The sequence below is a fragment of the Carcharodon carcharias genome, chromosome 9, assembly GCF_017639515.1.
Source record: "Carcharodon carcharias isolate sCarCar2 chromosome 9, sCarCar2.pri, whole genome shotgun sequence".
NCBI lineage: Eukaryota > Metazoa > Chordata > Chondrichthyes > Lamniformes > Lamnidae > Carcharodon > Carcharodon carcharias.
Window position 1 is genome coordinate 123650062 of NC_054475.1, and position 22939 is coordinate 123673000.

A 22939-nucleotide genomic window follows, 5' to 3' on the forward strand; every position below is an offset into this window, starting at 1 on the left:
GATTTCTTGGTAAGAGTCTTCCAGGGTGTTCTACAAGAGTACATTACATCAATGCATTGTTCAGCACATGGAGATGATTTGAATTTCTAGCTATAATTAGCTACATAGTGAGGTCCTAGCCCTCAGTCTATTTTTAGGATGATGATAAGGTTTTAAAGCTCCTCCATAAAGAAAATCAGTAAATTACTGTGGGTGATTTGCGCACAATTTCTTCAAGGCGGTCAGACAATTAAGCTCTGAATGTAAGGGATATAGGGTGGATTTTAATATTCCTGATGCAGGTTCTGCCCACCTGATAGGAAACCTATGTCATTTTTGTGGGCGAGGCCCCACCTAACTAAGTGTCTCTCTCTCTGCACTTAAATGGCCAGCGCAGGCTTCCCCGTGATTTAGGACACGAGTGGTGGAAATCCAACCCACTGAGAGCTGCTGGTCAATCAGAAGCTGGCAGCCCCCTGTTGCTGGCAGTGCAACTGGCTGCTACCGGTAGTGCTCCAGGCACTTCATCAGAGATTGCCACCAGATCCCTCGACTCAGGTGAGTGAGGGCAGAATTGGTGTCATGAGGAGAGTGTTTTGGGGGAGACAGGGGGATGGCTATCAGCTCATCCCAACCTCCTAAGGTCAGGTCCCTCAATCAGACACAGAGTGTCTGACAACAAGGAACCCCATTCACCCCCCTCACCCCCCAGATAGGCTACTGGCAAACCCAGTAGACTTTGCTGGCCGGCTTTCAGGAGGCCCAAAAAGCCATGCGGCTCCCATTTAATCCCTGAACCATCACTAATTTCTGTAGACTCCAGGATAATTGGTGTTATTTGGCTTGCTAGTGAGTCTAATTGACATTGCACCCCGAGTGGTCCAGTTTTCTGCACCGGCCCTTTCCCGCCCCTGAATTAATCACAGATTTCCCCACCACTGGGAGACTGACATGAGGCCTCTCCCACCATTAAATGGGCCAAACTGCTATGTTTCCCACCACGACAGGCTGGATTAAATTCCGCCCTTAAACCAGGAGGTTTACAGCAGAGAAGGAGACTACTTAGTACACAGGTCCTGTACCAATGCAACTCTTCAGCTTTCTTCTCTGCCCTGTCCAAGTCCCTGCTCTCTCCCTTCATCCTTTCTTTCCAAATACTCATGTAATTTCCTTCTAAATTATGTTACAATCTCTACCTAATAGCAAGTTGTATTAAAGCATTCCTTGTTCTAACAACGCTCTTTGTGGAAAATAATTAATCTAACTTCCCCTTTAGTCTTTCCACAGAATATACAACATACAATATATAATACAGAAAAGGGCCAATCTGGCATTTATGCTCCAGTCAAACCTCCTCCAATTCTTCGTTATGTAACTCTATTGGTAAAGCCCTTTATTCCCTTCTTCCTTATTTTGTTCCGATCCAGTTGGGGGAATCGTTAACCAAAGTAATCAAATTTACCGAATGACTGCAAAATATATGACCAACAAGATTGCACTTTTTGCAGCTTTGACTTTAACATAAATCAAAACCAGCACATGCTAAACATGAATTAACAAGCAGATGAGACTTCAAATGAAAAAATAAATTTCACTTCAAATAGTCAATACAACAAAGATATGTTTAATGCAACCACAAGCACCCATACCACTCCCTATACAATTGTGGCTCTATGTAGCTACACAGTTACACAATATGCTGTTCTTTATTCATGCAGTGTAGGTCATAGACGACAACTTTCACCTTTGAGTTTCAAGGTTACAATTATCATCAACAAGCCACATTTTTATGAACCCTCTCTTCCTCGGATCATGACAGACCTGGTAGTGTAACTTTCCAGAGTTCCTTTTCAACTGAACAACCAATAACACCCCAGTTTCACAGTTGGCCACTTTTGGGAAAACACCCAGCTCTTTAGTGTCTCAGAGCTGCTCACGTAGCTTTCCAGGTTTCAGGCCTTTTTAGCCAGCTTGCATAGTATCTTTAAGAGCTCCTGCCTCCTTTCCTGCCAAACGAAAAACTGACTTCCTCCTGAGAGTGAGTTGCTTCTTGCCCTGACAAGAATTTTATGTAAAAAACATAAAGATATAAAAACAAAAAACTGCAGATGCTGGAAATCCAAATCAAAAACAGAATTACCTGGGAAAAACTCAGCAGGTCTGGCAGCATCAGCGGAGAAGAAAAGAGTTGACGTTTCGAGTCCTCATGACCCTTCAACAGAACTGATTTTTCTTTACAATGAGAGGGGTGAAATATAAGCTGGTTTAAGGTGGTTCAGGGGTGGGGGGGGGGGTGGGGAAGAGTGGAGGGGGGGACAGTCTATCACCAGAGATTGAGACAGAGAGATCAAGGAAGGGAAGGGAAGTGTCAGAGATGGACCACGTGAAAATGATGGAGGGGTGGAGATTGGAAGCAAAATTAATAATCTTTTCCAAGTCCCGACGAGAGCATGAAGCAGCACCGAAGTAATCATCGATGTACCGGAGAATCAATCTCTCAATCTCTGGTGATAGACTGTCCACCAATATCCATTACAAGCCTAGCAACTCCCACAGCTACCTCGACTACAGATCCTCACACCCCGCTTCCTGTAAGGACTCCATCCCATTCTCTCAGTTCCTTCACCTCCGTCATATCTGTTCTGATGATGTTACCTTCAAAAACAGTTCCTCTGACATGTCCTCCTTCTTCCTTAACCGAGGTTTGCCACCCACGGTCGTTGGCAGGGCCCTCAACCGTGTCCGGCCCATCTCCCGCGCATCCACCCTCACGCCTTCTCCTCCCTCCCAGAAACATGATAGGGTCCCCCTTGTCCTCACTTATCACCCCACCAGCCTCCGAATTCAAAGGATCATCCTCCGCCAACTCCAGCATGATGCCACTACCAAACACATCTTCCCTTCACCCCCACTGTCAGCATTCTGTAGGGATCGTTCCCTCCGGGACACCCTGGTCCACTCCTCCATCACCCCTACTCCTCAACCCCCACCTATGGCACCTCCCCATGCCCACGCAAAAGATGTAACACCTGCCCCTTCACTTTCTCTCTCCTCACCGTCCAAGGACCCAAACACTCCTTTCAAGTGAAGCAGCATTTCACTTGCATTTCCCCCAACTTAGCCTACTGTATTCATTGCTCCCAATGCGGTCTCCTCTACATTGGAGAGACCAAATGTAAACTGGGCGACCGCTTTGCAGAACACCTGCGGTCTGTCTGCAAGAATGACCCAAACCTCCCTGTCGCTTGCCATTTTAACACTCCACCCTGCTCTCTTGCCCACATGTCTGTCCTTGGCTTGCTGCATTGTTCCAGTGAAGCCCAACGCAAACTGGAGGAACAGCACCTCATCTTCCGACTAGGCACTTTACAGCCTTCCGGACTGAATATTGAATTCAACCACTTTAGGTCTTGAGCTCCCTCCTCCATCCCCACCCCCTTTCTGTTTCTTCCCCCTAACTTTTGTTTTTTTTTCCAATAGTTTATATAGATTTTTCTTTTCCCATCTATTTCCATTATTTTTAAATCTTTTATGCCCCCCACCCCCACTAGAGCTATACCTTGAGTGCCCTACCATCCATTCTTAATTGGCACATTCGTTTAGATAATATCACCAACTTCAACACCTCTGTGTTCTTTTGTTCCTTTGTCTGTGACATCTTTTGATGATCTGCTTCTATCACTGCTTGCTCGTCCCTACAACAACACCCCCCTCCACTTCTCCCCCCCCCCCCCCACCACCTTAAACCAGCTTATATTTCACCCTTCTCATTGTAAAGAAAAATCAGTTCTGTTGAAGGGTCATGAGGACTCGAAAAGTCAACTCTTTTCTTCTCCGCTGATGCTGCCAGACCTGCTGAGTTTTTCCAGGTAATTCTATTTTTGTTAAGAATTTTATGTGTTCCTCTTTCTGTCTCTGTCTGCTTTCTCTGTGTGTCTGCATCTGTGCCTTCACCCTACAGCTCCTCTGCTTGTAGCTCTCCTTTGTGCCTTACAGCTATATAGCTTCTTCCTTAACTTCCTTCCTGTTGGTTCTGCTTCCTGGCCAAAGCTAATTGGCCTCACCTTTAAATCTCTATACTATTTGCTCTTCTACTCTCTGTATTAGTGGATTCTACATTCTAACCATTCTCTGGGCAAAGGAGTTTCTTCTCAATTAGCTATTTAATTTCTTGATGACTATATCATATTGGAAAAGGAGATCTTCAGGTACAGTGGTAGTGTCCCTACCTCTGAGTGAGAGGCTTCGGGCTGAAGTGTCACTCCAGGACTCGATGGCCAAGAAAGGTACATTCATAACACGGTCAAACAGGTTGAGTATCAACTTGTAAGTCTTTCCAAAATATGCCAATAGCAGGCGATAAGGGCGGGAGAGATTCCTGGTCAGCCATGTGATGGAAAGAAATTGGAGCCTCTACCATTGTAGCACAGCAGCTCAGAGTCCTTGGGGAGCTGGTTGGCTCAGTTGGCTGGATGTCTGATGAGGATCAGATTGATGTCAACAGCAAAAGGTTCAATCCCTGTTCTGGCTGAGGTGGATTTGAGACCTTCCTTCTTGCCTTACCTGTGTTGGTGATCATGGTGCTGTGGGTTGAACCTGCCTTTGGGCAGAAAGCTGAAGAAGATATTGTATTGATGGCCATTAATTTTGCTCGTACCCAGAAGTGGGAAAGCACTCTCTTTGTCTACTCCCTTAAAACCTTTCATAATGTTAAAGATCTCTATCAGGTCACCCCCCTCAGCCTTATCCTTTCAAGAGAAAAGAGACACAGTCTTTCATCCTTTTCTGATTGGCATAAATCTGCAATTCTGATACCATGCTCGTAAATCTTTTCACACCCTCTCCATTGACACCAAATCCTTTTCATAATATGGCAATCAAGACTGTACACAGTACTTGTAAGTGTGGTCGAACCAAAGTTCAATAGAAGTTTAGCATAACTTTTCTACTTTTCAGTTCTTTCCCTCTGAAAGTAAACTGGTTTGCTTTTTTCATGGCCTTATTGACCTACATCACTGCTTTCAGTGTTTTATTTATTTCTACTCCCTGAAATCTTTGGTACTCTACTGCATTTAAATTATTTTTTTATTTGTTCTTGGGATGTGTGCATCACTGGCAACCATTTGTTGTCCATCTCTACTTGCACTTAAGAAAGTGATGGTGAGCTGCTTTCTTGAACTGCTGCAGTCCATTTTTTAAAGATCACTTACTGGATGTGAACGTCGCTGGCTAGGCCAGCATTTATTGCCCATCATTTACTGCCCATCCCTCATTGCCTTCTTGATCTGCTGCAGTCTCTGTGGCGTAGGAACGCCCACAGTTCTGTTAAGGAGGGAGTTTTAGGATTTTCATCCATTGATAATGAAGGAACGGCGATATATTTCTGTAGTAACTGAAGGTATAGCCTCCTCTACTGTCTATCAGGGGACACCTGATGTTCTGGGAGGCTCCGGTCAATGACCCCTAAGCTCAAATCCGGGGGCTGCTGCGTACTGATTGAGCACGTAGCGCCTGAAGAGCTCTCTGTGATAAAGTTTATTTGTTTCATGTTGAGACCTGTCCACTCCGTCGAGTCATTACAATTTCCAAGTCAGGATGGTGCCTAGGTTGATGCCGGGTGGTCCATCTGGTTTAATTCCTTTTTAGTGGTTTTGATACAACTGAGTGGCTTGCTAGGCCATTTCGCAGGGCAGTTAAAAGCTAACGACATTGCTGTGGATCTGGAGTCACATGTAGGCCAGACAAGGCAAGGATGGCAGATGGACTTTTACAACAATCGACAATGGTGTTATAGTCATCATTAGACTTTGAAGTCCAGAATTTTATTGGATTTACCACAATGGGATTCAAACTCAGGTCCCCAAAGCACTACCCTGGGCCCCTGGGTTACCAATCAAGTGACAATACCACTATGTAACCATCTCCCCTATCTTTTGATACCTCTATCAAATCTCCTCTCAACGTTCTCTTCTCCAAGGAGAACGGCCCCAGTTTCCACAATCTATCCACACAACTGAAATTCCTCATCCCTGAAGGCATTCTGATGAATCTTTTCTGCACTCTCTCTAGTGCCTTCACATCCTTCCTGAAGTGCGATGCCCAGATCTGGATGCAATACTCCAGCTGAGGCTGAACTACTGTTTTATACGGGTTCATCATAATGGACTGAATGCTACGCTCCAAAATCAGGCCGCTGCCCCATAGGTTGACAAAAAATTTGATGTTGGGTCGGCGACTAGACGTCATCACACCAGTGTCCAAAAATGCGGAAGGCATACAGGTGCCAAAACTGGCAGCCCAGCCACCTTTTTTAAATTGTTAATTAATAATCTATTAATCCAATCATCAGAAATTTTTAAGGTATCAGACGTAGAAAGGTTTCGGAGTCTTTTATGCCAGCTAAAATAAGGTGGCACAAGGGTGGCAGAAAAGGCCTGGTTGAGCGCTTCAGCAGAGTTTGCTGGAGAAGGCATCTGTATGATTTTTAATGGCATTTAAATTTTTTTTTTTTGCACCTTCAATGAATAATAAAGACCGATTCTGAGAGCAGAGAGCCTTTACAATTTTAGCCATGACCGTGGCATTATCCTTCTGTCGCATGACATCCTAGCCTACAATGCCAATTCTCGGAACGCACAAATTATGTATTAACACCAAGGTGTGATTCATATTCAACTGTGAAGGTAGCTGCAACAAAAATTCAACATTATTTTTTATATTAACTCAAAATCACAAGAGCTGACTATGTTGTGGCACCTAAAAACAGGCATGATAAATAGTCCTGCTAATAACTGCAAGGCTGGAAGGGTGTAAGGGGAAGGGTTTAGTGATCAGGAAACAAGTTTCCTGTGCACCTCTAATTGGCCTCCTTCCTGCTGGATGGCCTCCTGTGCTTTATTGGACGTGCAGAGACAGCGGGGGTGGAAGCAAGCGGACCACTCAATCTCTCTTCCACCTCCCTTATCCTGCCAAGAAATGTAAAATACAGCCCAACTTCCTTGCTTTTGTCCTTATGCCCTTATTTATAAAGACCAAGATCTTGTATTTTTTTTAACACCTCCCCCCAAACCTGCCCTGCTACCTTCAATGATTTGTGCACATTTGCTTTCAGGTCCCTCTGCTCTTGTATCCACTTTAGAATTGTATCCTTTATTTTATATAGTCTCTCCATGTTCTTCTTAACAAAATAGAATCACTTCACATTCCTCTGCTTTAAATTTCTTCCACCACATGTCTGCCCATTCTACCAATCTCTGTCCTTTTGAAGCTTAACACTTTCTTCCTCAAAATTCAGACCACTTACAAGCTTTATGGCATTTGCAAATTTTGATTTTTTTTTATTCGTTCATGGGGTGTGGGCATTGCTGGCTAGGCTGGCATCTATTGCTCATCCCTGGTTGCCCTTATGAAGGTGGTGGTGAGCTACCTTCCTGAGCCACAGCAGTTCATGTGGCATAGGCCACCCACAATGCTGTTTGAGAGTGAGTTCCAGGATTTTGACCCAGCGATAGGGAAAGAACCGTGATATATTTCCAAGTCAGGATGGTGAGTGTCCTGGAGGGGAACTTCCAGGTGGTGGTGTCCCCATGAATCTGTTGCTCTTGTCCTTCTAGATGGTAGAGATTCTTGTATTATGCCTTTAAGGGATGGCAGCATGACAGCACTAGAAGAGAAGTGTGTCATGCCACCCAGTTTTAGTTTGAATTTTGCTTTCCAGCAGCTCACATAGTACACAGCTCTACTGCTGTTATCTTCAAGCTTTCTATCAATTTTTTAATGTCCCTAGTCTTAATAAATTATCCCACAATGTGTTCACCCAATTCTTTATGAGTGATTGGTGCATTTATTTCATCATAGAAAAAACACAGTTTTCAACGGATCAGACAGCTTGGCAGCAAAAGTAAGTACAGGTATGACATGGTGAGCAACCTTAGATCATGCTACATGGCATGAGGTGACCGTCAACCTTCTGGTCAAACTGCAATAGAGTTGCAGTTTCAGAGAGTGTTGAAATCATCGTGTGGTGACTGTGCAGAAAAGCTTTGAAGACACAATGCAAAAATAGTGCTCAGGTAAAGAGCTGGTAAGCAAATAGATCCCTCGTGGTGAGCAGAAAAGCATGTCAAGAGGACCAGCACCGGGTTAGCTTAGTTGACAAAGGCGAGTGACCAGGGTGTGGAGTGGATCGATAGTGAGCAAGGGAGAGTCAAACAAAAGACAAACAAAAAACACAGTCATTAAAAATCGGGCCAGAGGAGGTTGCGATAATAGTGGGCAGAGTTTCGGAAAAACATGTGAAAGCGGCTACAGCGAGACTCATCCCAGGTACAATAGGAGAAGGAAGGTCAAAGGGATATTGTCAGAATGTCAGGATTTGTTCAGAACCAAGGTCCTGTGAAGTCATTATACACAGTGTAATGCAGTGCAGTGGCGAGATGTAACCAAGGACAAAACAGATCCATTCCAGCTCCTCAACCACCATACAGTCCTTATGCATCTAGAACACGATCCCAAATGCAACCAGAAACAACATCCAAGAATGACAATCCCACAGGTCACTGTGAGCAATTAAAGACATCTCCAGACAAGGTTACCATTACAAGATTTGGGCTAATGAGCAGATTACCTTTATGCTTTAGAAACTCATAGATTCATCAGTTCTATGCACCTATGTAGCAACTAAACATGAACATGTATTGTAAATAGTTATGCTTATTGTCATTTGGTAGTACAGAACCTGAGTATTGTTGAAAAAAGAGACATTCTTTTGTTAAAGCTTCCCATACTGCACTCATTGAACAAGTCAATTGTCCTGATTAGTGCAAGATGAAAAGCTTCAATGAAAATGTCTAGGTATGACTTCAAACAGTGAGAGTTTTCCCCTGATTCCCATTGACACCAGTTTTTCTAGGCATGCCCTGTACATTAAAACCTAAGTCGTTAATATACATGTAGATGGGCAGGGGTTCTAATGCTGACCCCTGGAAAAGTAGCTATTGAATATTTCTGCTATTTCACTACACCGTTAATCTTCACAATTCCTCGCTATTTGTAGAAGAGTAGCAAAGTTATCCGAGGTCCTGGCTAATACTTATCCCTCAACCAACAACAGTAACACAGATTATGTGACGTCATGTACCTTATTGCTGTTCGTGGGATCATGCTGTATGCAAATTGGCTGCTGTGTTTCACTATAGAACAACAGCAACTGCATTTCAGTAGTAATATATGAAGCACTTTAGGATGGTCTGCACTACCCTACCAGCAAGAGGATTTAAATGTTATATAGGGCGGAGTTTTCCATTTTTGAGGCTAAGTGGGCAGGTACTGTGACGCATTTCCCACTGGCCAGTGTGACGGGAATTTGTTCCTGATTTCACGCTTGGAAGCTAATCAAATATGCATCCCCGAGTAGCTCTCCGAATCACATGGCGGGGCAGGTACTGATTCATCTTCCCTGCCGTTACCTAGAAGGGTCAAGGGGCTGGCACCATATTTAAAGGCCACCTGAACACACACATTCACCCTCTCCAGTCCAGCTGTGTGGAGGAGATGTTTTGATATGGCTGCCTCCAAGGAGAAAGCTTAACTGAGGTTCAGCAATGACTCCCTTGAGGCCCTCATCCATGGGGTCTGTTAGCACCGGGATGTCCTCAACCTGAGGGATGGCTCCAGGATGCCCACCAGCCTTACCTCGATGGCCTGAGAGGCGGTTGCAAGAGAGGTCAGCTGGTCAGGTACCCACCCAAGAAATGCAGAAAGAGGCTGAATGATCTCATCTGCTCTGCCAAGACAAGTGAACATTCAGCCCACGCCAATCTCACACTCTCATAATGGCATCATGCACTCAAGGGGTTACACTGCTCAGGAATCACACAATATCAGCGGGGGAGACATCAGCACTTTGCTTCTCGGACAATTTAACATCACCAGCATCTCACATATCATGCTCTACAAACTCCAACCTCAGCCCTTACTCGGGAGGGCTCAGCATACACAGCCGACATGCATGCTTCCCAACCTCTCCTCCATCTCTTCTCATCATAATCCGTCCATTTGTTTTCATGCAGGCCACAACAAGAGGAAGAAATCTCAGACTGGAGGAGGTAGGGTCAACTTCCAGGAGTTGTCCAAATTTGAGGAGGATGCCGCCGAGTTGGCGGGTGAGGACAGAGATCGCTCCTGTGGGGAAAGCGAGATCGGCCTCTCCCAGCAAGCCAGTACGGATGAGCTCTCCATGAGTTGATCACATCCTGACGTTCTGGTGAGTAACATGCAATGTTGCATTCAGCCTGTTCATGAACAAAATCTATACGCTCTCTCTTACAGGCAGCAGCAGGTCCAAAGCTAGCATAAGCCTCAAACCCCAGGCCACCTCAGAGGAGGATGCTGAGGAGCCATTTGAAGATGACCTGACACTGCATTCATATGCACCCTTCACCAGTGCAGATACACACGCCTCAGTAGGTCATGTGACAGATTAGGCTCAGGGTCACATTCTGGGGGTCGGGGTCACATTCTCAGGGTCACAGACAAGTCTCTGCAGGAGTCAGAGACAATGGCAGCTCAGGTCTCTGGCACTCAGAGGACAGCCTGGAGATCAGGCACCAACTCAGTCCAAGTCAGACGATGAGCCTCTGGAAACAGCCGTCTCTAACAATAGAGATAAAAACAAAAAAACTGCGGATGCTGGAAATCCAAAACAAAAACAGAATTACCTGGAAAAACTCAGCAGGTCTGGCAGCATCGGCGGAGAAGAAAAGAGTTGACGTTTTGAGTCCTCATGACCCTTCGACAGAACTTGAGTTCGAGTCCAAGAAAGAGCTGAAATATAAGCTCCCTCCACCTGGACCCCTCCCTCTGGATTCTTACCTTGTCTCGATCTTTTCATTGAGAACTGTCGGCGCGACATTAGTCGTCTCAATTTCTCTGCTCCTCTCACCCATTCTAACCTGTCTCTCTCTGAACTTACTGCACTCCATTCTCTCAGGTCCAACCCTGACATTGTCATCAAACCTGCTGACAAGGGTGGTGCTGTTGTTGTCTGGCGCACTGACCTCTACCTCACGGAGGCTGAGCGTCAACTCACAGACACTTCCTCCTACCTCTCCCTGGACCATGACCCCACCACTGAACATCAAGCCATTGTTTCCAGGACTGTCACTGACCTCACCTCCTCTGGGGATCTCCCTCCCACAGCTTCCAACCTGATAGTCGCCCAACCTCGGACGGCCCGCTTCTATCTCCTACCCAAAATCCACAAACAGAACTGTCCCGGTAGACCGATCGTCTCAGCTTGCTCCTGCCCCACAGAACTCATTTCTCGTTATCTTGACTCCCTTCTCTCTCCCCTTGTCCAGTCCCTTCCCACCTACATCCATGATTCCTCTGACACCTTACGTCACATCAACAATTTCCAGTTCCCTGGCCCCAACCGCTTCCTCTTCACCATGGACGTCCAATCTCTCTACACCTCCATCCCCCACCAGGATGGTCTGAGGGCCCTTAGCTTCTTCCTCGAACAGAGGCCCAAACAATCCCCATCCACCACTACTCTCCTCCGTCTGGCTGAACTTGTTCTCACGCTGAACAATTTCTCCTTCAACTCCTCTCACTTCCTCCAAATAAAAGGTGTGGCTATGGGTACCCGCATGGGCCCCAGCTATGCCTGTCTCTTTATGGGGTATGTGGAACATTCTTTGTTCCAGTCCTACTCCGGCACCTTTCCACAACTCTTTCTCCGGTACATCGATGATTACTTCGGTGCCGCTTCATGCTCTCGTCGGGACTTGGAAAAATTTATTAATTTTGCTTCCAATCTCCACCCCTCCATCATTTTCACGTGGTCCATCTCTGACACTTCCCTTACCTTCCTTGACCTCTCTGTCTCAATCTCTGGTGATAGACTGTCCACCAATATCCATTACAAACCCACCGACTCCCACAGCTATCTCGACTACAGCTCCTCACACCCCGCTTCCTGTAAGGACTCCATCCCATTCTCTCAGTTCCTTCACCTCCGTCGCATCTGTTCCGATGATGCTACATTCAAAAACAGTTCCTCTGACATGTCCTCCTTCTTCCTTAACCGAGGTTTTCCACCCACGGTCATTGACAGGGCTCTCAACCGTGTCCGGCCCATCTCCTGCGCATCCGCCCTCACGCCTTCTCCTCCCTCCCAGAAACATGATAGGGTCCCCCTTGTCCTCAATTATCACCCCACCAGCCTCTGCATTCAAAGGATCATCCTCCGCCATTTCCGCTAACTCCAGCATGATGCCACCACCAAACACATCTTCCCTTCACCCCCCTTATCGGCATTCCGTAGGGATCGCTCCCTCCGGGACACCCTGGTCCACTCCTCCATCACCCCCTACTCCTCAACCCCCTCCTATGGCACCACCCCATGCCCACGCAAAAGATGCAACACCTGCCCCTTCACTTCCTCTCTCCTCACCGTCCAAGGACCCAAACACTCCTTTCAAGTGAAGCAGCATTTCACTTGCATTTCCCCCAACTTAGTCTACTGCATTCGTTGCTCCCAATGTGGTCTCCTCTACATTGGAGAGACCAAACGTAAACTGGGCGACCGCTTTGCAGAACACCTGCGGTCTGTCCGCAAGAATGACCCAAACCTCCCTGTCGCTTGCCATTTTAACACTCCACCCTGCTCTCTTGCCCACCTGTCTGTCCTTGGCTTGCTGCATTGTTCCAGTGAAGCCCAACGCAAACTGGAGGAACAACACCTCATTTTCCGACTAGGGACTTTACAGCCTTCCGGACTGAATATTGAATTCAACAACTTTAGGTCGTGTGCTCCCTCCCCCATCCCCACCCCCTTTCTGTTTCCCCCTTCCCTTTTTCTTTTCTTCCAATAAATTATAAAGATTTTCCTTTTCCCACCTATTTCCATTATATAAAAAAAAAACCCCACTAGAGCTATACCTTGAGTGCCCTACCATCCATTCTTAATTAGCACATTCGTTTAGATAATATCACCAACTTTAACTTTAACACCTATGTGTTCTATTGTACTATTGTCGTTGACATCTTTTGATGATCTGCTTCTATCACTGCTTGTTTGTCCCTACAACCACACCCCACCCTCTCCACCTCTCTGTCTCTCTATCTCTCCGCCCCTCACACACACACCTTAAACCAGCTTATATTTCAACACTTTCTTGGACTCGAACTCAAGTTCTGTCGAAGGGTCATGAGGACTCGAAACGTCAACTCTTTTCTTCTCTGCTGATGCTGCCAGACCTGCTGAGTTTTTCCAGTTAATTCTGTTTTTGCCATCTCTAACAAGCTGGAGATGCAATGAGAAGTGGTGGAAGATCAGGTAGAGTTTGTGAGAGGCAGTCAACAAACAAGAGTTAATGTTGGAGGAGGCCGTCCACATTCTGTCTGATGCTGTGGCTGCGACATGCAAGCACCGCGAGGTCTCCATGGAAAGGGTGGCGGCTGACCTCCCTCCAGAAGCCCTTCTCCTTACGGAATCAGGCAGGTGTGCCTGGACACCCACAGGGAGGAGGAACAGCAGCTGGAGACCCCCTGGCCACCTACCCAGGTAACCCAGAGAGTGTCCAGCCTTACCCTATCTCGTCTACCTGTGACTGCATCAACTTCAGCTTTACAGACCGAGGAGGGTGCACCCGCCCCACACCAGGTAACCCAAAGCAGGCAGGTGCATCCTCCAGCTCTCTGCCCTCTAGAGGACACCTGCCAAAGTCATCAAAGGCAACAGGGCATCACAGTCAGCAGGCTGCTCCACCTCTGTCGTGGATGTCGGGGATGTACCAAGATGTAGCGGTAGGATTAGAAAACTTAAGAAACTTTGACATCACTTCTGGGTCACGGGTGTTCAATCACTGTATATATCATGCACCTTGGTAAATACATTTGCTCTTCATGATAATAGTCTCATCATTTTAAAGCATTGTGCATATGCATCTATGTGCCTTCTTATTGCGAGGGTGAGACATGCTTCCACTTAGTGATCACCTCCCTTTGTGAGCCTCACATTCACATGATGTGTAGCTGACTCATGATAGTTACTCGATGCTTGAGTTATATCAGGGAGATGCATCAAACTCTTTACTGGAGGTGTTTACAAAATGCGTTAGTAACCTCTACTTCTTACAAAACAGCATGGAGTTAAGCATGCGCACTAGCCTAGGGGGGTGAGCTGTAATTGTTTCTTCAAATAAGATGGCTGCCTTTATTGGTGGTGCTAAAGCACAAGGTCTTCAGCCATGACGGTCTCTCCTACCATGTGCACATCTCAGAGTCTGCTAAAAATTTCTCATTAAGGTGGTGACGACTGCATCAAGTCTTTTGACATAGTGTTGACGCTGTTGCACTGACTTTCACTTCCCAGAGCGCATGGATACAGGGTTCACCGCTGACATTTCCAAAGATTAGGGCCTGGTGAATCATGAGGGCTGAAGGTGCAAGTCTGAATGCTGAACTTGCTCTCGATATCACTGGTTGTAAAGGCCTTTCAGTGCACTGGCATGGCACTAAGGGTCAGAAGGAATGTGGCTGTGTCCTGTTGCCTGCACCTTAACTGTCCTGGAATCTTGTGACTATCAGTGTGGCATGGATGCATCATTCTTCTTTGATAGCATCCTCACATGGATGCTGACCCTCATCTCACTCGTCAAGTTCCTACCTGTCCTGCTCTTCATTGTCCAAGGAGCTCTTAGCTTCCTCCATGTCTCCCGCTAGCAAGAGACCCAACCCCCCCTCGTTTTAAGTGCCAGGTTGTGAAGGGCGCAACAGACCACGATGATGTGAGACACCCCCTGTGTAAGAGAGTACTGCAGATCCCCACCTGAGTAGTCCAAACATCAGAAGCACATCCTCAGGATGCCAATGGTCTGCTCTATGATGGATCGTGTTGCCTTATGTGCAGCATTGTATCTCTCCTCTGAGTGACTCAGAGGATGACACACGGGTGTCATGAGCCATCGTTTGTCCGGGTACCCCTTATCCCCAAGCAGCAACCCCTGTAATTGCTGAGGACCTTCAAATATGTGTGGCACCTAGGAGTGACTCAGGATGTATGAGTGATGGGAACTCCCAGGATACCTGGCACAAACGTGCATAATGTGCTTCTGATGATCGCACACCAGTTTAATGTTCAGGGATTGAACCCTTTTTCATTAATGAACATCAGGGGCTGCTGCCATGGAGCTCTCAGTGCCACATGTGTGCAATCGATTGCACCCTGTACTCTAGGGAAAACTGAGATAGCTGCAAACCCCAGAAATCTAGCAGCTTGGCTAGCTTCATCCAGTGTGAACTTCAGATAATGATGAGCTTTTACTGTAGAGGGCATCTATTACATCCTTGATACGTTTATGTACTGAAGACTGTGAGCTGCTGCAAAGGTCCTCATTGGATCCCTGGAATGATCAGCAGGCAAATAAATTGAATGTGGCAGTGACCTTCAGAGGGACTGGCAGGGGATGTCCTCCCAGCCCATGGGACATTAGATCCTCCTGTAGAATGTGGCAGATATGATCCACCACATCTCTTGACAAACGCAGACATGCGCGACAATGTTCATTGCTCATCTCCATATAGGAATGTCTTCTTCAGTAAACCCTTGGTCTTGCTAATCATCTCCATAGGATGTGTCTAACCTTCTCATCCTCTGGGTCTTGCTGGGGCTCCCCTGGACCATGGACCTCAGGCTGGGCCTCCTCTCAAAGCTGTGCCAAGTGGCTCTGGGCCCTTCTCCCCCTCAATCAGATCACTATCATCAAGAAAGCAGCATTGAGTGCAGGCTCCATTATTCAATCCTCCTTCTCCCTGGGGACTGATAGATGAAATAGCTTAATGAACACTGGGTAAAAATGGTAGACCTCCCACTTGCAATCAGAGAGCCACTGTCATGCCCTAGAGCTGTGTCTGCGCCACTAGCTTTTTGCTATTACAGGCTTGTAGCTGAGGCACACAATCATATATCCAGGTGACCAAGATGCCAACCCTGATACTTGATATCTCAATCCCACAGAGGTTGGAAAAGATTTGGACACATTCATAAAATGTGCCACCTTACCAAAGGCACTCCTGCAATCTCTGATCTGATTTACTGATCATGCTCAACATGCCCTTTTGCAAAGAATGGATTCCCTTAGGCCCGTTATCCATGCCAATTGGATGAAGCACCTTAGAGGCTTTCATTGATGATCTGACAGATGTGCTGTAGCTGTGATTCCTTCATGGTTGCCTCCATTTTCCATTCTAACATCCCTCTCTGTTGTGAAGCCAATGACTCCTGCAGCCTCTAATTAAAGTTGACCAAAAGGCATTGGCTCTAATTGCACCTTCTCAAGGAAGTCTTCCTCTTTTCTCTCAGCTTTGACTCCATTTCAATGCTGAGACTCCAAGCAGTTTGAAGATGCCCCCTGAAAGGGTCCCTGAGTGCGGCCCTGGGCTCCTTCCATACTGCCTCAGACCCCTTCCATGCAGATTCTTTTCCAGTTTTGCTTTAAGCTGCACAAGAATTTTGGCTATCAAGATGGTGGCGATGCATTTTTATTTTGAGACCAGCTTTGACCTCCCCCCACCATCAGTGTTTGAGTCTCTCCGATCTTCCTGGAACCCCACTGTGTGGAGGTTCAGCTCCCGCCAGTTATTCTCCAGCTTCCCTCAGTAATTCTGATTCCCATAGTAATTGTGGTTGACATTCCAGCCCTCCCACCTAAACCCAGCACTGTTGATGTCCCCATGCCCCATGAGGACCTCACCCCTTCCCATCTTGAGGTTGTGTGCATGGTCACATACAGAGGAGACGCCCCCGCCCCTCCACCCAACCCCCCCACCACCCCCACCCCCCACCCCACTGCCCCAAATACCCCCCCTCTGTAGGCTTGGGTTGTTTTCCTTGGAACAGAGAAGACTGAGGGCTGACCTGATCAAGGTGTACAAGATTATGAGGGGGCATGGACAGGGTGGATAGGGAGCAGCTGTTCCCCTTAGTTGAAGGGTCAGTCACAAGGGCGCATAAGTTCAAGGTGAGGGGCGATGTGAGGAAAATCTTTTTTACCCAGAGGGTGGTGACAGTCTGGAATGCGCTGCCTGGGAGGGTGGTGGAGACAGGTTGCCTCACATCCTTTAAAAATTACCTGGATGAGCACTTGGCATGTCATAACATTCAAGGCTGTGGGCCAAGTGCTGGTAAATGGGATTAGGTAGGTAGGTCAGGTGTTTCTCATGTGTTGGTGCAGACTCAATGGGCTGAAGGGCCTCTTCTGCACTATGATTCTGTGATTCTGATTCTGTGATTACGTATTACCCCTTTATAGGCTGCAGATGCCTCCACTTATCATGACCATCTGCAACCCAGTATCAAGCTAGACAAGTCCATGGCTACTGACTGTAAGGCCATGACCACATCCTGCACACCAAGCTGTGCCTTACCCTAATTGAGCACACAGTCCTTGTCCCTCCCTGGAGTGGGTCTATGTGGTGTGTGCCATGCATAGCCCTGTAATATGCCCTGCAAAGCCCCAGGACTGCATTTAATCTCTCACCCTGATTATGAGGTGCACAAATCCCCAGAACTGCCTTTAATCTCTCACCCTGACTGTGAGGTGCACTAAGCTCCAGGACTGCCTCTAATCCCTCACCCCTACCTCTTGGCCCCAGATCAGTGACTATGACGGTCCTTCAATGAGCTCTCCTGTTCCTTCTTTACTGATGACAACACAATCTCCCTTCCCCTGCCTCCATGAGTCTCTGTGCAACCCATCCCTCTTGTGCAACATGAACACAGCTCCTCCTTGTTTTCCAGAGTCTGCATGCATCCCCTCCCACTGATATGGTTCCATTCCCATCCAGTTCCTCTGAGCCTGCATTCTAATCTTCCATGTTGGGCTCCAGCTTCCTCACCCTAGTCTCCCCCCTGACTGCCATCATCTCTCCCCCACCTTCAACCCCACCATTGCCCATTATCTCCGTCTTCCTTCCCCACTCCACCGCGGATGAGGGGAAAATTCCAAACTGACTTCCTGCTAGTGGGAATCCAATTTTTGGTCTCTTTCCAAATTTTCCACTCTTGCCCGCCATTAAACCCGCTGTTGGCAGGACTGGAAAATTCCGTCCATAGCCTTTGCATGAAGATCCTTAATTCTCTTAATACTGGTGTTAACTGATACTCCCTTTACTGAGTGTTCTGAAGTATCCTGAAGTCTATACCAGTAAATAACCTGTGTACCTCTAAAAGGACACGTTTGTGATGTGTACTCAACCAATTTAGCGATATAACTTAACACTTAATGAATTCTGTTTAGTAATGTTGCACAGAAATTTGACATGCTGCATGCTGAATCTGCTATCATTCTGTCCTGGATATTGCCACATGTATTCAAAGTATACCCATGCATTACATGCACGATCCAGCATTCTCTGACCAAAAGGGATTAATTGAAAGGCTGACTTCCTAAGACATGGAAGGATGGGAGCAGCTAAGCATCTCCACAACACCCCTGACCCTTTCTCAGTGCTCCTATGGGATAGCCTTTCATCGATAATGCTTAGTTGCATTGGCTTTCCACACATTAAATTAGGTTTCAATTATCCTCACCATGTCTGGCTATGTTGATATAACTTAGCCATTTTCAAATTTGGCTGATACAAACATAGCTGAAGTCCTCTTGTTACGTACTGTGTAATTTGGGAAGCCCACAGCTCCTAGATTAGAATAATCAATCTCAATGGGATAATGTGAGGAGTGATAATAATGGTCAATATGAGTATACAGATTGTCTCTCTAGTCTGGAGGCAATCAGTCAGGTGCACATGAGAGAACAAAACTTGAGATCCTTATGTCTGTTTTTGGAAACTAAATTTTGGACACTACTTTTTTTAATAAATTGACAGCAAGGTGTAATGATTTGCAGGAAATAAACTTTGCAGACAAGTTCTGACAAGAGCAGCAAAGACTACAACTTACTGGTGGTTACAATAGTGGGTGAATGCTGAGCATTTTTGATTGATGTTCCTCTATCGGTTTTATTAACAGGAGGCTTCTAACTCATTTTCAGTTTACCTGTAGAGATTTATTGAATTTTGTCCAGCTGCTTTTAGTTTTAGCTGAAAAAAATACATTTTTTAGCAGAAGCTTTTCTTTTTGTACTCATCAGGACAATTCGCAGGAATGCCAATGTAAAGGAAACAATAAATTTCTACTATATGAGAAGAAAGTGCTGATTGGTTGGCAAGTGGACTCTGATTGGTAGAGATGTTGCCATGGAGAATGCACCTGTTGATGGTGACTGACAGTTAACTACCAAGCATTGATCGAAATTTAAACAAGGCAGCTTGACTCTGATTAGTCAAGTCATTGCACTGAGGAATGAACCTGCATTCACCAACTGTCACTTATTTTGTTTAGCTGAAATAGGTGCAATGTGTGTACATGTTCTTTCTGTCTGCAAAGAACAGGGCCCTGTGTATTAATATAGATGTAGCTTCCAGTACACATAAATGCACCACACTGCAAGTCCGACTGACAATCTTGAATCGGTTACCAGCGTAATTCTTAGTATACTGAGGATTATTTAGCAAATGTTTTCCAATTGCGGAATCACATCTAATGTTGGACACTGTTGGCAGAATCGTTCCAGGTTTGCACTAAGTGTGGCACTGGGTGGGTAAAATGACATTTTACTCACTGGACACGACGCTGTATCATCCCAAACCCACCACATTATTAATGTATTCCCGGAAAACATGCCATTTCCATGGCGGGCGGGCTCTCATTCACCCGCCTGCCATCTCCTCACCGCTTCATCACTCTGGGCAGCATAGTTAAATTCCAGCTGTGCGCACACATCACAGTACTTCCAGCCCATGGCTGCTGCAGGAAAGATATCCATGAAAGGCAAAAAGACTGCAGCTCCCAGGTTAGGGGGCGCATCATTAGAACGCCTTGTGGATGCTGTGGAGGCCTGCTGGGATGTTCTCCACCCCTGCCCTGGCCACAGTGGCGTGACCAACCAAGCTTGAGAAGCGGTGGCAATGGTGATCAGAGCCAATGCCCTTCAGAAGAGGACATTCACACAGAGGAAGAAAGATCTCCTCCGTTCCGCCAGGGTAAGTCATTGTTCTCATCACTCTCTAGTCACACACTCACAAACTAATCACTTCCATAGGGCTCCTCATTCACCACTGGTTCAAGGGACAGCCATCTCTCACACACACCCTCATTATCCTCATCCTGTCCATGGGACCACTCACCACCCACATAGGCCAGGCATACTTATCACCTAGCCTCGTAGGTGTCCTGCTTACATTTTCTCCAACTCTAATCATGCAGGACAAGCTGGCACACAACAACAGGGAGAGGCCGCATACCGGTGGAGGAATGCCTGAAAGCAAGGTCCTCACAGACTTTGAAAACAGAGCCATCCAGCTGGCCGGCGATGATCTGGACTCTTCCTGTGCTGACAGTGAGATCGGCGTTGCTCTACCAAGTGAAGGTCCAGCAGTGCATCATTCATCATACAACCATGCTGTGAGTGATGTGTCCTCTTTCACAGGCCACTGCCACGCGCTAATTATCTCCCCTTGCTTTCGCAGGCACAGCTGTTAAACAGCCGACAGGTTCCATGACCCAGGGCCCCGAAGAAACCTCTGAAGAGGAATCTGGAGGCATCCTCCTTGAAGACCCATCACAGCGCTCATCCACACCTTCCACCAGCACAGAGACACACACCTCAGTGGGACCTAGCTATGGCATAGCCTCAGGATCACAATCTGGTGAGCACATCGCACTATCTGATCCACAGCAGATGGCTGTAGGGACTTCCCAGGTGTCTGGCACTCAGAGGACTGCTGGAGGCCAGAAATTTGCTGAGTCCGAGTCAGATGATGAACCTCTGGACTCAGTCATGTCACAGTTGCAAAGGTAAGCTCGGGAACAACAGGAAGGGATGTCCGCTGCAGTCCTCACATTGTAAGGCACAATGGGCTGAGGTCATAATGCTAGCATGACAACGCATTGAGGTCAACACTGGTAGGATGGCGGAGGCCATGGAGACCTTGGTCCAGGACTTTGCTCCTGCGCTGCTGCGCAGGCTCAACTCCATCGCTGATGCCATAGTTGCCCTCCAACAATGTGTATGCAAGAGGGGTGGGGAGCAGCTTGATCTCACTCCAGCCATTCCTTCTCCTCAAGGAGTCAGCCAAGGGCCCCCTGGCACCCACAGGGAGGAAGATCAGCAGGTGCACACTGGGGGGGCCATCCACCGAGGTGACTCCGAGAGTGTCCGGCCCATCCGAATCCACTCTTCCTGTGACCCCAGCAACTTCAGCTCCACAGGCTGAGGGGTAGCGCCACTGCCTCACAGCAGGACCCCAAAAGCAGGCCAGGGCACTCCAGGTTTCGGTCCTGCAGAGGACGCCCACCATGGTCATCACAAACTAGTCAGCAGGCTGCCTCCACCTCTGCTGTGGATGTCTGGGGAGCACAAAGACATAGTGGCAGAGTTAGGAAAGTTAAGAAGAATTAGTTGCACAGCCTGGGCACGTGTGTTTATCACTTGTACATAACGTTCACTATTGTAAATAAACTCCCAAGAATGTCTCCCTGCCTATGGCTCCTTTTCTGATGAGCAGTGTTTATGTCACTCAGGTGTGAAACCTTTCTGCACAAGATAAAGGCAGGTGTCTCAGTCCAGGGCCTCTTCCCTGTGCTTTGTGCAGCCTTCAGACCAAAGTGATGGTCCAGCCTCACATTCCCTGGACACATTACTGATGGTGGTGTTGGTGATTGCTGCCAGAATGTAGTGGGCAGGCGCCACAGAGTTCACTCATTTTCCTGTGTGCTCCCCACACCTTTGTGGTGGGGCTGGCCCCCCAGCATCTGTGACCACTGATGCTGCTCTCCTGAAGGGCTCAGGTGCTGAAGACAGACAAAGGATCAGATGCTTCTGAAGCTTCACGGCTGCATCTCTATGATATGATCCTGATCACAGAGTGCAAACGAGCTGCCCTCAGCCAGAAAGGTGTCAGACATTCTCAGAGGCTATGTGAAGATCTATGGAGTGTCCTCACTGCATGTTGCCATCATCGTTCTCCTGTGATCGAGCGACTATTGGGGCCTCCACTCTGTCTCCATGACAGGAGCATTCGCACAGAAGGTATTCGTGCTGCCATAAGCCAGACTGGAGTCAAGTGTTCACAGATGCAATGTGAGGATCTTTGGGGTCATCTCATTGTATGTCGTCATCATCCTCCACAAATCTAGCAGCTATGAGGGCCCCCGTGAGACTGCCTTCCTTGTGTAGACAGTGCATGGGCCTCATCTCTGTCATCATCGTCTTCGCGGACTTCCTCACCCTCTTTGGAGGAGATATGCAGCTCCTCCATCTCCTTCTCAGCCAGCTCGTTTTCCCGTTGGAACGCCAGATTGTAAAGAGTGCAGCAGATGACGACGATGCATGACACCCTCTGAGGACTATATTTCAAGTCTCCACCAGACTGGTCCAGGCACTGGAACCTCATTTTCAGTATCCCGATGGTTTGCTCCACCAAGTTGTGAATTCCTAACCCACACTGCAAGGCTGCACTGTTAACTTGAACCATGGGAGAGATGGGTCCAAACGGGATACTGACATTGCAAGGGGCTGTGAGTGCTCCCAGCAGTGACTGCTCCATGGCCAGCTTTAGCAAGGAGATTGTACAACTTGTGCTGTCATCCAATTGTTCTGCAGTCCACTAAAATGCTCATGACTTTGCGGTCTGTGCCGGGGGGGCATGCTGAAAAGATCTGGAGCACTTGGTCGCACTTTGATGTCTCTACGTTGCTTGAGTGGGCAGATAAGCTAGAAGCCCAACTCCAATCATATTAATGGCTCCACCTGAGCTGTCTAAGCTGCAGAGGAATGGTCACTTTATACAGGTTTCTCTAATGCGTGGCCGCTTTGCTCACCCACCCTATGCT